Raw genomic sequence first — 15,749 nt, 5'->3', positions numbered from 1 at the left:
GGCCAGCTACGTAGGCTTTTACAAGCCCTCCAGGGGCTTCTGGTCTACATTAATATTTGAAAAGCACTGTTAAGACCTGCTGGAGAGTCCCTCATGAGTTGGGACTTTGGCTGTGCACTTCTAGCCTGCCCAGCTGCTCCTGTCCTGGGGCTGGCCTCAGCCTGTGACCAGGTGTTAGTTCTTGGCCTTTGTTTGCATATTCTGGTTCATAAACTTTCACTGAAACCTTTGCTCTTCTAAGTCACGTGCTATCCAACTTTGGTATAGATCAAGTAGATTCTCAGAATGTAATTCTTTTGAGAGGTTCATTTTATCTGATTTGAATTAAATTTAGGTTAGTTTCCTCTGGCTTCTTTAAGAAAACTATGTAGTCTTTTAATTATTTAACCTGTGCTACATAGCTTTCTTTTGCTCTATAGCCCAATGGTGCATTATGTTTTGGGGCTATTATTTATGACAAATCTTGGATAAAATCCTGCTTGAGGGTTATTCTTGGATTATTAGAAATTTGGATTATATTGTGAAGAGGTAAATGCATGGGCTCAATGACATACAGGGGAGATGTGGGCTGAAAACTGAAATGGGTTCAAGAAGGATTAGCCTCATCAGACTGTGAAACTCTGAAGGAGAGCTATCATGCCTTATTTGCTTTTGGGTTCCCACCATCTGGACTTCTCTGATGGCTCAGTGGTAAAGAACCCACCTGCCAATGCAGGAGATGCAGGTTTGATCCCTGGATTAGAAAGATCTCCTGGAGGAGAAAATGGCAACCCACTCCAGTGTTCTTGCCTGGGAAATCCCGTCGACAGAGGAGCCTAGTAGGCTACAGTCCATGAAGTGCCAGAAGAGTCAGACATGACTTAGCAACTCAACAGTAACAGCGACAACCCCAACATCTGACGTCAGAACTATTAAGTATTTATTGAGCACCTACTATGCACAGAGTTTGAGGCTACAATGATGGAAAAGTAGAGGCGCGTCCTGCCTTGATAAAATTTAGTCTGTTGGTACTCAATGAATAGATCATGATTTAGTGGGAAACAATGTTATGCTTATTAAGGGAACCTGAGAGTGTATGGGGTTTCTTGGACCCAGGAGCTAACACTGGGGAGGATCATCTAATGAGGGACACTGAGCTAATATAACATGTTAAAGGCAAGTGTACTGGAGTAGGTTGCCATTGCCTTCTCCAAAATAGTAGATAGTAGATGTGAAACTACTACTATTGATAGTAGTTATGAAACTAATCCTACTTTGGGCTTCTCAAGTCATGACTGTTGGTCAAGAGATAAAAATAAGCTGTATAACTTAGCAGGTCAGGGTGGCAGAAATAATGATAGTGGTAACAGTGACAGTCACAGCCAACCTTTGTCAAATGTCCCCAATGTCAGGCAGGCTGCTGAGTGCCGTGCAGCCCTGATCCTGTTAGCCTTACGAACAGTGGGCAGAGAGAAACATGCTTTCTTAGCTCTGCTCCTGTCCTGCAGACTGTGACTCTGGAAAATCGCTTCACTCCTGTGGGTCTCAGGTTGCTTGTTTATGAAACAGAAGGATTAGACTAAAAGTTGTCTTTGACTTAGAGATATCACTTACTTTGTGTGTCTTGTTAATGGTTAACAGAAATAGTCTATCAGAGGTTTAGGTTTAAACTTCACCTGTTCCCCTCGTGTACAATACTCTCTAACATCATGTTTGAAGCATGGATAATACGTGAAGCTATAGCCAGTTTTGGCCACATAGTCAGGCACGGGTCAGCGTCTACAGAGGAGATTTCCTTTAACAGGTCCCTGAGTGAGGAAGGCATATGCCTGACTATCTCTAGAATTATCTTGTTCTTTCAGACTGAATTTACCCTACCAACTATACTTTTGCTTCTTATAAATAACAAAGTAATGCATATTTCAGTAAAAAAATGTATGTCTGTGATATCACCTTATTTTGCTTATTAACAGACTATAGAACTTCTGCTAAATTTATGAGACGTGCAACAGAATGTTACAGCGTTCTCGAGCCACCACTGTTTTACAAATTTGGCATCGGCAGGCCTCAAAAGGCTGAAATGTTTTAAATTTATTTACACCCCGCAGTTTCCTTAGGGAACTGTTTTCCATAAGCTAATGAGGCACTGGTGCAAGGCCTCTCTGTTATTCCTGGCAGGCGCACTGAGACACACCGGCCTGCTGCCCTGCTTTTTTCCTCAGTAGTCCAGTGCAAATAATAAATATGGGAAAATACATCATCCCTTTGAATGTGGGAGCCAAGCTGCAGGGCTGCCAAGGTTAAAACAAAGCAATCGCGAGCTTGGAGTCTGTTCGTATCCCGCACCACGTGTGCCCACGTTTTAGGGACACTCTGAACGTGGCCTTTATCATGTCAGATTGCTTACTCTGAGAACGTAGGCCGTCTTTTGAAATCCAATCTATAAAATAGGCCTTTTGGAAAAAGTTTCCTTTAGTGGATTAAATGTTATCCTGAAGTCAGGAACTTGCCTTCTAGTGTGTGTGTGTTTGTGTGTGTGTTTGCTCAGTCTCTCATCATGTCTGACTCTTTGCTGACCCCATAGACTGTAACCTGCCAGGCTCCTCTGTCCATGGGATTTCCCAGGCAAGAGTACTGAAGTGGATTGCCATTTCCTTCTCTGGAGGATCTTCCTGACTTCAGGGATCGAACCCGCGTCTCCTGCATTGCAGATGGATTCTTTGCCTCTGAGCTGCCTGGGAAGCCCAAGCCTCCTAGATTATGGGTCAGATAGAATTTATCGAGCACCTCCAGCTGCCCAGCCCGTGTTGCTGGCAGCAGTGAAAAGAGATGAAGCAGACTCTGAATCCTGAGGTTGCAAGCACTCACAGTCAGGCTGAAGGGAGTGTTTCAGACCACGGGGGTTGCTCTTAGAAAGGGCCATAATCCTCAGATGTCCTGCTGACTTACTGAGGAGTTCAACATGATGAAGGCCTGGCTATACCCTCAGCACACAGTAGGTGCCCAGTTTGTTTCTGGTCTCCCATGAGAGCAATCTAGCTGGTTTTTAACAAGGGAGTTAAACTGGTATTAATATTCGCAAAGCCCAAGGATTAAACAAATGGGTTAAATGGCCGCAGGGCATTCCCAGCCCCCAGACTCAGCCCCCAAGGCATCAGATATTCCCACCTCCAGCTGTCCTCTGATATCACCCTTGTCCCGCTTAACTCCACATGGGCAATTAAATCTTACTGGTTTAATTGGACACATTTCCTCCCCTTCTCCTTTCTGCTTTGTTTTCTCTGCTTGTCACTCAGAGCTGGTTGAGGTCAATCTGCATGTGTTGCCCGAGTTGGGGAAGCAGTAAAGAGAATTAAAAAATCCGTTTGGTGGCTCATAAGAGATGAAGGCCTTTTAAATAACTAGACATATTTCTTTCTTTAGTACTTAGGTAGTCTTGGGTCTGGGGGCAAAGGATACACCTGATGCCTTTGAAAGTCTTTTTGCAGTCCTGGGACTTGGCTAGGACAGCGCTGTCTTCCAAGTCTGCAAGGACCCTGGAGCAACAGTCAGAGCTGATCCCCAGGAGGGGTGTGGAGGCAGCAAAGCCTGTGTTGTTCCCCCGCATCCCAGCTGTGTGTATGATACATCCTTGGATTTTGCCTTTAGCTGGTTGTCCCTCAACATGTTAACTGGAGAAACAGGTTGGTAGCTGATAAAGGCTCTAGGAATTGGTGACAGAAAAGTGTTGGAAGACTAGCAAGAGGATGGATATAGGTGCTGAAGTCCAGGTTGAGGATCATAATAAATTAGTAAAAAAAAAAAAAAAAGTGCCTGGGTCCTTTGAATAGATTTAGGGCATACATGTCTGTCCTCTCAAAAATGACATCCCCTTGTGTCCACTTTTCCACGGTTTCTCTGAGTTCTCAGACCTGAATGCTGTGACTGGGAGCAGTCGTTTCTACTTAGATTCTCCAGATAGATAAGACTGGAGAGGAGATCAAGAAAGAAGGGGGCTGCTGTGAGACTGTTTCTTTGGGTGCCAAGTGCTTGACGTTTCCTACCACTGTAATTGCATATTTAAGGCAACTTTATGAGACACCTACTTTCTCACCACTTTACAGATAAGGAAACTGAGGTCCTGAGAATTTAAATAAACTGTATCAAATAACAGAGCTAACAGTGGAAGAGCCAATGCGCAAACTCAGGCCAGTTTTTTGCTCCTGACTGTAGTATAGTACCTCATTCAATTTGTCAGTTGTCTTACATTTGGCTTAATTCTTCACTGACCTCTACAGGGCAGATCATCTGGCCATGTTCCTAGGGCCACATTTCCAAGTGTAGGAAAATCAGGAGCACATCTGCAGATAAGGGCTGGGTACCCTCCACTTAGAACGCCTGGCCCTGACCTCTCACCCTCCAAGCATCTGCACGTATTTTGCCCTCTGCACCCATCACTGGGAGGATATTAGTCTTCTGTAAATCTGCTCCCAGAGGTCCCTTGTGTGTGACTCTTGTAAGAAGAGCATCTCCTTTTTCTAGAATTTAAATTCATTTTTAATTGGAGGATAATTGCTTTATATTATTCTATTGGTTTCTATCATACATCAACATGAATCAGCCATAGGTATATGTATGTACCTTCCCTCTTGAACCTCCTTCCCACCTCCCACTCCATCCCACCCTGCTAGGTTGTCACAGAGCACTGGATTTGAGCTCGTGCATCATGTAGTGGATTCCCACTGGCTGTCTACTTTTACATCTGGTAATGTATATGTTTCTGTGCTACTAGGAGGGCATCTTTCATGCTGCACTGTCCTTATTTATATCTTTTAATCTAGAATACAAAGTAACGCATTTCATGGAGGCCCCCTTGGCTTGACATGAGAAATGTTCAGTGAAGGTTGAATAAACGAATGTTGTAGTAACAAAATTCTCATCACTCCTGTTTCCAGGATGACACACAGTTAAGTCTTGCGTAAGCATGGGAGAAAATTGACCTCTGTGGATGTCACTGTCAATGTTGAGGCAAAGGCCAGGGGTGGACCATATTGCTGGTGTCGGTGTGGACTGACAGTGACTCCAGTTTCTCCTGGAGTTTTGACACAGTAAAGGAGTGGATGATGGACACCCTGCTCAATTATATCTCCCCAGGTAGCAATTCCTTTAGCTGATGAGGTCTTCCTTAAAATAGAAGCACCTTCTAGATGGGTTATATCTACTGACATTTCAATGACATTTGTTTTATTAGTTACTGCGATTTTAATCATTTTCAAACATTAGAGGCAAATTGATTTCAGCCTTCTCGAGGTGACCTCCTCGAGGAAAATAGAACAGGGAATGAGATGCGAACTAACTTGGAGGGCCTAGAAGTCTTACAGAGAAGGCAGCACTTTATGGAGATCTCTTCGCCCCACGGTGAACACCCTGATAAAGAGGTTATGGGCAACTGGAAGCAGTATGAGGTCCTGGGAATATGAGGAGGAAAGGCTGACAAGGTGGGGGAAGACAGAGGAAGCCAGAGAACCATGTCACCGCTCTGCTGGTGTAGACAACCTTGCAATGGAGGATTCCCTCGCAGAGCCCACACCCAGCTCGGAATGAGGCTTATCAGAGAAATGACGGTGTTGGTCTGTGACTGTGAGCAGTTGCTTTAAAGAGGATATTATCCATAGGACACAGTGGTATCCAGCACCTCAGAGGTCTCACTGAACAGAAAATGACCTCAGTCACTTGGCAGATAACTCACCAGAAATCCCAGTTAGCTGATATGTTTGCTATAATCTCCAGCAAATAAAGGCAGCACGAGAGAGCAACATAGCATCTAGGATGGTATAGGGACCAGATTTTAGGCGTAGCCAGCTGCCTATTAATACCTACGTCTCACTAATGAAAACTGATTTTCAGAATGAGAGCTCTGGAGTTTTGTAAGATCTTCCTTTATCAAAGCTGAATTTTCTGGTGAAGGTACAGCTGGCAGATGATGAGACTGTTCTTTGAATAAATGCATTGGAATTTGCTCAGCCAGATGATGGGTTTGCCCACTAAGTCCAAGTAGCCCATGTAGGAATCTGCACTAAAGTTTTATCCTTGTGATCCCCATGGTCTTATCATGACCCATCAGGGCCCGTAGTACTTTCTTCTGAATATCTCTAATGGATTCAAGTCCTCTTCTATTGACAGTGGAAAGGACTTGTGAAAACATTCCAGTGTTTCTGGGTATCAAATTTGGGGAATAAGTCAGCTGACCAAGCTGTATAAAATCGATTTTGATACCAAAGGATATATGGCTTTGAAAAACAGAGGCATGGAGATACTCCTGGGTGGATCATGACCACAGTGTACTCCAGGGCTCCCCCTGGTTCAGGACGGGCACATGCTGAACGGAGCCTCCCCAGATCCTGCCCCGGCTCTGCTCCAGCATCCTTGCTGTAGTGCCTTACACAGCAGCCCAAATAGCAGCTGGCACCAAACCCTTTCTTGCAAGTCTCTAAGGAGATGAACTGTGCATAGCGGGAGATCTTGGACGAGTACTGGTTCATATTCCTGGGTTCCTCTAGGGCTGCGGGAAGGTGTTCTGCTTGCAGAGCAGTGAAAAATTAATGAAACATGGGCTTGGGGTTTGCAGAGCTAGATTTGAATTCTAAGATTAGCTGTCCCTTATTAATCATGATATCCCTTGGAGCCTGAGTTCCCCATATATCAGATAGAGATAACAACTTTAGAATAATTAATACCAGAACATGCTCAGCACGTAGTAGGCTCTTCCTTTGGCTGACTGCCCCACCCTTAATAGTTTTATTTAAACATCCCTTCCTTCTTTTAGGAAACCTCTGACCTCCTAAATCTATGTTAGGCATCCCGTCTATAGACACCATTCTTCCCTACCATACCCCTTAACACACATCAAAACATTTGTTATCTAAACTCCACCCTCTGTGTAACTCTGCCTTATTTTCCGATATCTGTCACAGTGCCTGATACATAGTTGATTTTTCCCAACTCAATATTTGTTGAATGAATGAAGTAAATGAATAAACAGTAGGTAGTGTTTAACAGTAGCCTTTAATGACTGAGGGTAGAGGCTCTATGGTGTGGCAGGACAAGTCTGGGCATAAGAGTTTTGTGGGTCTAATTTGGTGCTGTCAAACACTGGGGTGCTGGGAATGGTCCCCCAGGTGAGGTGTCTTTGGAGTGGCAACCTGACCCTATACCTACTGCTTCCATTAGTTCTTGCTGCAGCTAGTTGTGAAGGTAAGTCAGGCAAGTCACGAGGGGAAAGGATGCTTAAAAGAATTACAAAGTGTTAAAATACCTGGTGCCTGTTGTCAGTGATTAATAAAAGGAAATCTAGATATTTTCATTTGTATCTTCTTTAGAGATATATATGTGGAGTTGTTTATTTCAGGCTTAATTCTACTCATTGGGTGGGAAAAGGTCCAGCTATCAGACTAACATGGGGTTTGAGGAGTTTTGGTTTATCCCTGGGCATAATATCAGGGATTTCAGACATTTTGATCTGTGCTAATCACATAGCAACGTGTGGGGAATGGACCTAGAGTCAAATGAGCCAAGTTTATGTGACATCTTACCTCTCTAATAAGCCTTCCGACCACCTGATCTTTCAGAGTCTCAGTTTCCTTATCTGTAAAGTGGGCACAGTGGTACTGATTTCACAGACTTGTTGCCAAGATGAACTTAGTGCTGTAACAAGGTAAGAACTCATGTGAAATAGCCATCTCCAGTAGTTGCTTAGGCTGAACCCTATGAACATGGATGAGAACAGCTTCGACTGTACAGGTGCTGGGAAACTGTCTCTCCTCTACTGCTCATTCCCATGATGATATCGGCTATCAAACTCTGGTTGCTTGTATGTAAATAGAAAAATGATATGACCAAAGTAAATAAAAGTGGGAAATTGCATTTGTGTAATTTAAAAATGGTTTATTTAAAAAAAAATTCAAGTCATTTGTTTTCATTCAAGCCATTTCCTCTTGGTTTGAGGGGATTATTGCTTTGTCGTTAATTGCACTTTGCTTAGAGTTTTCCCCCTTCTATTTCAAGACCAGATACTGTTCTCTTGTTGATGTAACCACTGACCTTAGTAAAAGTTTTTCCAGATAAACCATGATTTTTAAGATAAGAAGGACACTAACACAAACATAGAAAGCTAGTTACCCCATGGAGGCTTGGATAAGTACATGCACTACAAATTGGTTAATGGGGCACGTTTTAGCTTATGTTCTGATTTGCCTTTTGCATCCATTTGCAGCCTCATGGGGAAATGGGGGAGGGGCTGAGAGTTTACTTGCAGATTTGCACGGAGTGTTACATTTTTAAGGAATTTTCAATGCATTTTGATTCAGACAAGCTTTTGTTGGCTGAGAAATTATATGATGCGCCCAAAATACTTCTACAGAGTGTGGTGTTGAGTGCCATTTTATTCCCATGGTCTTTTAAGTTCAGTACAAAAGGCCAGGAGTGAGAAATGCAGTTTGACATTTTATATATATACATATATCTCACTTAAGACTGAACCACTCCTGAAAATTAAAGTTTAAAATTTCTAAGTGTATTTGTTGCAGGGTGGGGGACCCTCAAAGCCTATGAGATGTGGAGCCATCTCATCTGAGGGACTGATCAGACTTTCCATTCATTTATTATGTGTGTGTAATGGAAAGCTCTTTAATGTTAAAAGTAAATAATGGCCTTTAAGGTAAAAGCACTCAAATTAGTGAGTTTAAATATTTTTATGTATTTGTAACTGCAGCCAGATTATCTGATAGTGCCTGTCTTTGCTTATTATCAGAGAATACTTGGAATGTCTTTTTTTCCCCTATTTTATCAAGTTTTGCTTCATAAAAGGAGGTAAATGTTTTAAAATATGATAAATTTATGTTAAAAATTTAGGGTCAGATGTAAAGAATGGTTGTCTGTTGATGAGAACAGAGCATGTGCAAAGCAGAAAGGCTTTTGTTACTACCATTTAGGTTGACTTTCTTTAAGCAGTAACAGATGAGTTGTTTTTTTTTTTCCAAGTATTTCTTTTTTAAAAAAATTATTTTATTCTTCATATTGTTATTTTATTTGTTTTTATTTTTTGGCCATGCCATGTGGCGTGTGGGATCTTAGTTCCCTGATCCAGGGATCAAACCCATGCCCCCTGCATTGGAAGTGAGGAGTCTTAACCACTGGATCACCAGGGAAGTCCCAGATGATTTTTTTTTTTTTGATACTAGATAGGGAGAGTGAGTGTCTTATGTTGAAATGTAATTGTTTTATTTATCTACCCTTGTCTTAATTTATCTGCGTATTTGCTTATTGAAGATGTAATTGTCTTATTTGTTTGCATTTGTCAGGGATTTGAGCACCCTTCCTACAATCCTCTTCTCCTTTCAAGCCCCTGCTCTCTCATTGGTATTTGACCACATCATAGGCGTCTAGTACACAGCCATCAGCTGCTAGTTATCAGAATAAAACTGACCCATTTCCAACTAGTCAATAGGTTGAGTTACCAGGTCCTGCAGATTTTTACTTTGCAGCGTCTCTTAATTCTGACCCCTCATTTATTTCTATTTCCAACATCACTCTGCCAGTCTAGGCTCTAGTCTGCAACATGACTGAACTCCTTCTCTCCTATGTACTGCTGTTCCCTGACCACAGTGCTGTCAGATTAATTTCCTAATGTGGCACTTTACTCTCACCGTTTCCCTGCTTAAAGCACAGCTATGGTTTCTTATTACCTACTGAGTAGGTGCCAGCTTCTCAATCTGGCATTTAAGCTGCTCATAATATAGCTCTAAACCATCAGCTATTCATTGAAAAAACACTTCTGAGCCTTCCTCCCGCACTCAGATGGGTTCTGGGGACATAGTGACAAACAGGACAGCAAGTGCCTTTGCATGATGGATCTTATGTTCTAATGAGAGAGGACAAGGACAACAGATGTTAAAGAGCTTATGACAAAATAAGCTATTTATTGACAATTGTGCAACGAGGTACAAAGCAGAAACACCGAGTGCTTGGGAAGGCGTGTTACAGGCGTGTGAAAAGTCAGAGAAGGCGGGCTGATCTCTGAAAGATGTTCCCAAGCATGAGCAAGAGTTTCTCAGATCAAGCGAGGTTAGGGAGCGTGGGGATGGGTAAGTGAACGGTGAGACTCAGGCAGAAGGAACAGCCTTGGGGAGGAATAGGGTCCACATGAGAGGGGTTAAGAGCATGCCTTGTATGAATGAGGAGGTGAGGGGCAGGAGACAGCTGGAGGGGAAGACAGGGTGCTCCTGCAAGGAGCGGGCCTGGGAAAGAGTTTGGACCCTGGGAAACTTTGAGTAAGGTGAAACACGACCAGATCTGAGTTTTAGTAAGTCACTTCCTGCAGTGGGAGAAAGGTCTGGAGTCAGTCCTGGGTACACGCAGGTAGATCAATTAGGAAACTCTTGCAAAAGCCCAGGCTTTACATGACTGTTGCTTGGTCTCAATAGTACAGAAGAGGAGAAGTCAGATTTGAGAAATAGCTTTGAGGTAAACTGGGTGGAATTTGGAGGTTGGACATTCCACCCAACACTGGACATTCCATTCAGACCCATTCAGTTGGGTCTGAATTTGGACATTCAGATAAGGGAGCAGCAGAATGGCTGCTGGGGTGGTGGTGACATTCTCCAAAACAGGGAATACTCGAGAAAGACCAGATTTGCAATGAAATATATATGAGTTTAGTTTTTATAAGGCATTCGAATAGTGACTTTTTAGTAAGCAAATAAATTGAAAGGCGGTATTGTGTAGCGATTAAAAGCATGGTCTCTGAACCCTGACTACCTCTTAGCAGACACGTGACCTCGAGAAAAACTTTTTTTTAACATTTTGTGCCCTTGGTTTCTTCATCTGGAGATCGTAACAATGGTACTTAACCTTATAAGTTTTCTGTGAGGCCCAAATGAGTTTAGCATAGGTAAAGCACTTGGATTGGTACCTTTTGCAGAGGTGAATTACCGTATTAGAGTTAGTCACCACTATAAATACAAGTCCAAGGCTCAGAGAAGTTGGGGCTGCTTCTATAATTTGGGGACTTCCTCATGATGTGGTCAGTGAAGATGCAGGTGGTGCTGAAGCTGTTTGGGAGTGGTACCGAAGAAAGAGGGAAAAGAGCCTACCTCCAGGTCTCCAGGAGACCAAGCGCGAACTGAACAATGGGAGAGCCGAAGTGCCTGAGGCTGAGTGGAAAAGAGACAGACGAAAGTGCAGATGCAGAGAGAAGAGCGTGCTTTGTGGAGGAGGAGGGAGTCTTTGGCGAGTTGGGTGCTGCTCAGAGTACTTGACTGCTAAGACTGAAACGTTCCTGGCTGATGGAGCAAGCCACTGAAAGCTTTTGAAGTATTAGGTGGTGTGGTGGCTTAGTCACTAAGTCGTGTCTGACTCCTGCGACCCCATGGACTATAGCCCACCAGGCTCCCCTGTCCATGGGATTTCTCAGGCAAGAATACTGGAGTCGGTTGCCATTTTCTTCTCCAAGGTGGTGTAGTTGAGGTTGAAACCAGCTTGAAGAGTGAGGAAAGAGGGAGACAGTAAGTGGGAACAAATCGTTTGAGAAGTTTGGCTCTTCAGAGAAGGAAACTTCAACCAATAACACACGGCTTCCCACTGGCTAAGTGTGGCCCAGTTGCTAGGGGCCCTAAAGAGTCAAAATTCTGCTTTGGGTCAATGGAGAGCACTGTCAGACCCTTGGTCATGGCTTTCATGGATGGAGGAGTTAACCTCAGAGTTCTCCTGCACTGGCTGAGTCCAGCATTGGTGGACACTGCCTGTGTTGGCTGGGTTGCTGTAGGGTTCGGTGGTCCTAACTTTAGCCGTGGCTAATGAGATCTCACCACATGAAGAAGACGATGATACACCCTGGGTTGGGGAACATGTGGACAGGCTCTTTGTAGCCAGTAAGCTGGACCACTGACTCAGAAGGAAACTGGCCTCCCAGGCTGTGAAGACTTTGGGCTCAAATGCTTGGGTTTAGCAATAGCATCCCGCTTGTCTGTCATGGGTATGGTGGAGACCCCAGATCAAAGTGACACCTTAACAGGGGTGTTTTTATCACCTTAGGTAAGGAAACATGGAAGAACAATCAAGTCCAGTTTGTAAATAATATTTTGTGAGAACATTCTGTGATTGGGAAAGCTTTCCTGTAGTAGCCTTGTTGACTGCAAAGTGTGAGCCTTTCCCTGTAGCATGCTGTATTTGCTGGTGATTGTTGGAATGTGGAGTGAACTATCTCAGGTCATCTGGTCACAGTGACTGGCCACTGTGGATCTTCAGGCAACCTGGATTCATAACCGAGACGTCGTTGGATCTTGTGAGGGAGGGATTCACTGAGAGTGTACACACTTCCTATAGTTTCACTCCCTGAAGCCACAAATAGGAAATAAACATATAGTCACAGTAGTTGTGTTCTATAAAGTTTGTATACATACTGAACGGGCAAATACTGAACCATTGCTTCTAGGGAAATATAGGCTTAGGTCTCTATGAACCTCTGCTCATGATATTTTTTTCAGTGATCAATACATAATCTCATTTTATGTATGTTTCTGTTTAAAGACACCTTATTTAATCTATATTGTTGATTCATTAACATTGAATTTCCTGGCCAACAGTACTAGAATTCATCCCTGAGTGAAGCTTATCTAACACAAGTACCTTCCTTGTGAGGCTCATCACAGCTTTCCTGAACTTAGGAACACTAGCCAGCACTTCAGCACTATACCTCGGGCATTTTAACAGTGAAATCACCAGCAAAAAGCACAGTGTGACACTAAATACACTATGAAAAGGACACTTGTTTACAGGATGAGAGCTGAGATGAGAAGGCAGGTATTATCTGTTCAACCTCAGCTGGGAATGTGCATGTCAAGCTGCTCAAAATCCCTCACCACCCCCACCCCCCCCACTCTGTGCATGTGCATAGATGACTGTGAAAGCTGGGTGAATATTGATACTGGGGTTGCAAGTAATTTTCAGTGAGTAGATGAATTCACAAATATGGAATCCGTGAATAATGAGAATCTACTGTGTATTAACATTTTGAACTTTCATGGATGTCTATAATTTGGATTGGTTGAAGTTGATTATTCTAACTATTTAACACACCTTCTCACACTGAGATTCCATCTTTGTCCTGGTTATTGTTGTTTAGTTTCTATGTTGTGTCTGACTCTTTTGCGACCCCATGGATAGTAGTCTGCCAGGCTCCTCTGTGAGTGGGATTTCCCAGGCAAGAATACTGGAGTACATTGCCATTTCCTTCTCCAGGGATTGAACCCATATCTCCTGCACTGGCAGGCAGATTCTTTATCACTAAGCCACCATGAAAGCCACAGTCATCTCACTAGTTGCTTTTAATATATAACACAGATTGTCCTGGGACCAAAACCAAATCAGTGCAAATGCCTATACCTTTTTCATATATGGAATATGGTGGGGAGATAGTCAGAAAGATGGAAAGACACTGGAAGTTCCATCCACAGCCTTGTTCTTCTGATGGCTGCAAGTTGGTTGTGGCGGTTCTTGTGTCCTATTCAGACACAAAAGAGAGACTGTTTCTTCCTGTGTCTCGTAAAAGATTCTTTGAAACAATTTGAGAGATTTCCTTTTGCATCTCATAGGCTAGGAGTATGTCACATGTCTAGCTGTTTACTGGCAAGGGCAATGAGCAGATGATACAAGACTTAAACTGCTGCTAATTCACCCCTGTTTTGGGGATGCACACACTTTTCTGAAGCACATGGCTTTGCAGGAAAGTTGATTTTGAACAATGCTGGGGCTCTCTCAGAAGAGGAAAGGGAAATGAATTTCTAATAATCAGACAATAATTTCCACCATACTCAATAATGAAAGAGTATGCACTAATGTGGATTTCCCCGGTAGCTTGGATGATGAAGAATCTGCCTGCAGTGCAGGAGACCAGGGTTTGATCCCTGGGTTGGGAAGATACCCTGGAGAAGGGAATGGTGACCCACTCCAGTATTCTTGCCTGGAGAATCCCATGGACAGGAACCTGGCAGGCTACAGTTCATGGGGTCAAAAAGAGTCAGACACGACTAAGTGACTAACACTACCACTACTCCTCTGCACTAATATGGGCTTCCCAGGTGGCGCTAGTGGTAAAGAACTCGCCTGCCAATGCTGGAGACCTAAGAGACCTGCGTTCAATCCCTGGGTCTGGAAGATCCCGTGGAGGAGGGCATGGCAACCCACTCCAGTATTCTTGTTTGGAGAATCCCCATGGACAGAGGAGCCTGCTGGGCTACAGTCCATAGGGTTGTAAAGAGTCAGACACAAATGAAACAACTTAAAACACACACACACATGCACTAATATATGGGAAGTATTTTAATCTCAAATTGAGTCTATGCTTTACTTTTTGTTAGAGTTTCTACCACCCTCAGCAGACTGTTGGGCCAGTTCCATAGTGCCCTCCTGGATACTTTATTTATTCTCAGAGGATGTCTTCAGAGGTTCATTCTTTCTTCAGACACACATAAAAGAAGCTCTTTTTCAAACCATGGGGAAAAAAAACTGAGCAAGAATTTGTTGGACAAATTTTGCTATAGTAGAATAAAGAGGAGTCCAGATTCTTTGCTACTGCTCCCTTTGAGAGAAGGAGTCTAATTGTCCACCCCTTGAATTGAACTGGTCTTTTGTGGATTTACCTGATTAATAGAAGTGAAGTTCTGGAACTTCTGAGATTAGATCATAAGAAATCTTGCAGCTTTCTCCTAGACCTGTTGGAATAGTCACTCTTGAAATAGGGCCGCTTTGTTTTGAAGAAGTCCCAGTATCCCACGGAGACGTCTAAGAAGAGAAAACTCAGACTCCTAGACCACAGTCCTGGCTAAGCTCCCAATTGATAACCAGCATCAGCTTGCCAGTGGAGTGCACTGTCTCAACGTAGATCGGCCAGCCCTAGCTGAAGACATTTGGAGCAGAGATGAACCATCTCCACTGAGTTCTACCCTAATTATAGATTCCTGAACAAAATAAATGATTATTTTTGTTTTAAGCCACTGTAGTTTTGGATGGTCTGTTATTAAGCAATATATAACCAAGACACTTATAAGAAAAAGTAAGATAGACTCAAGAATGCCGTAATACTAGATGGAGGCTTTAAGAGCCAATAGACCTTCAGTTAAACTCATATGAATCACTCTATCCCCATTATGGTGCTCAAAAATGCTTAACAAATGAATGAATGAATGACCAGTTCATTTCTTCTCCCTTTAGAATACTCAGGGAATAAGAAGAAATGTTTAAGCTGTTCTTTTCTAGGAATATGATTTCAAGCTTTGGGCCTGTTTCTTTGGAACATCCAGAAAAATCCTAGAATCAAAGGGTTGAAAGGTAACATGTGTAATTTGTCACCCTGCCCTGGGGTTACATGGCACTTCATTCCAACACTTTCCAAGTTGGTTTTATTGCCTCTTTGACTTTTCTCTTGAAAATCTCCAGAGAAGGAAAGCATCAGCTTCAGTTTTGTGACAAGTGAGTCATTGATGTTAGTCAAGAAAATGGAGAAAAGAAACTTTTTCCCCTTGAGAACAAAAAAGAATTTTAATCAATATTTTTCTTGAATGTACTTATTTATGCAGATGGTGACTGCAGCCATGAAATTAAAAGACGCTTACTCCTTGGAAGGAAAGTTATGACCAACCTAGACAGCATATTAAGGAGCAGAGACATTACTTTGCCAACAAAGGTCTGTCTAGTCAAGGCTATGGTTTTTCCAGTAGTCATGTATGGATGTGAGA

The sequence above is a fragment of the Dama dama genome, chromosome 21 (genome assembly GCF_033118175.1).
Source record: "Dama dama isolate Ldn47 chromosome 21, ASM3311817v1, whole genome shotgun sequence".
Classification (NCBI taxonomy): Eukaryota; Metazoa; Chordata; class Mammalia; order Artiodactyla; family Cervidae; genus Dama; species Dama dama.
This window is presented reverse-complemented; position numbering follows the sequence as displayed.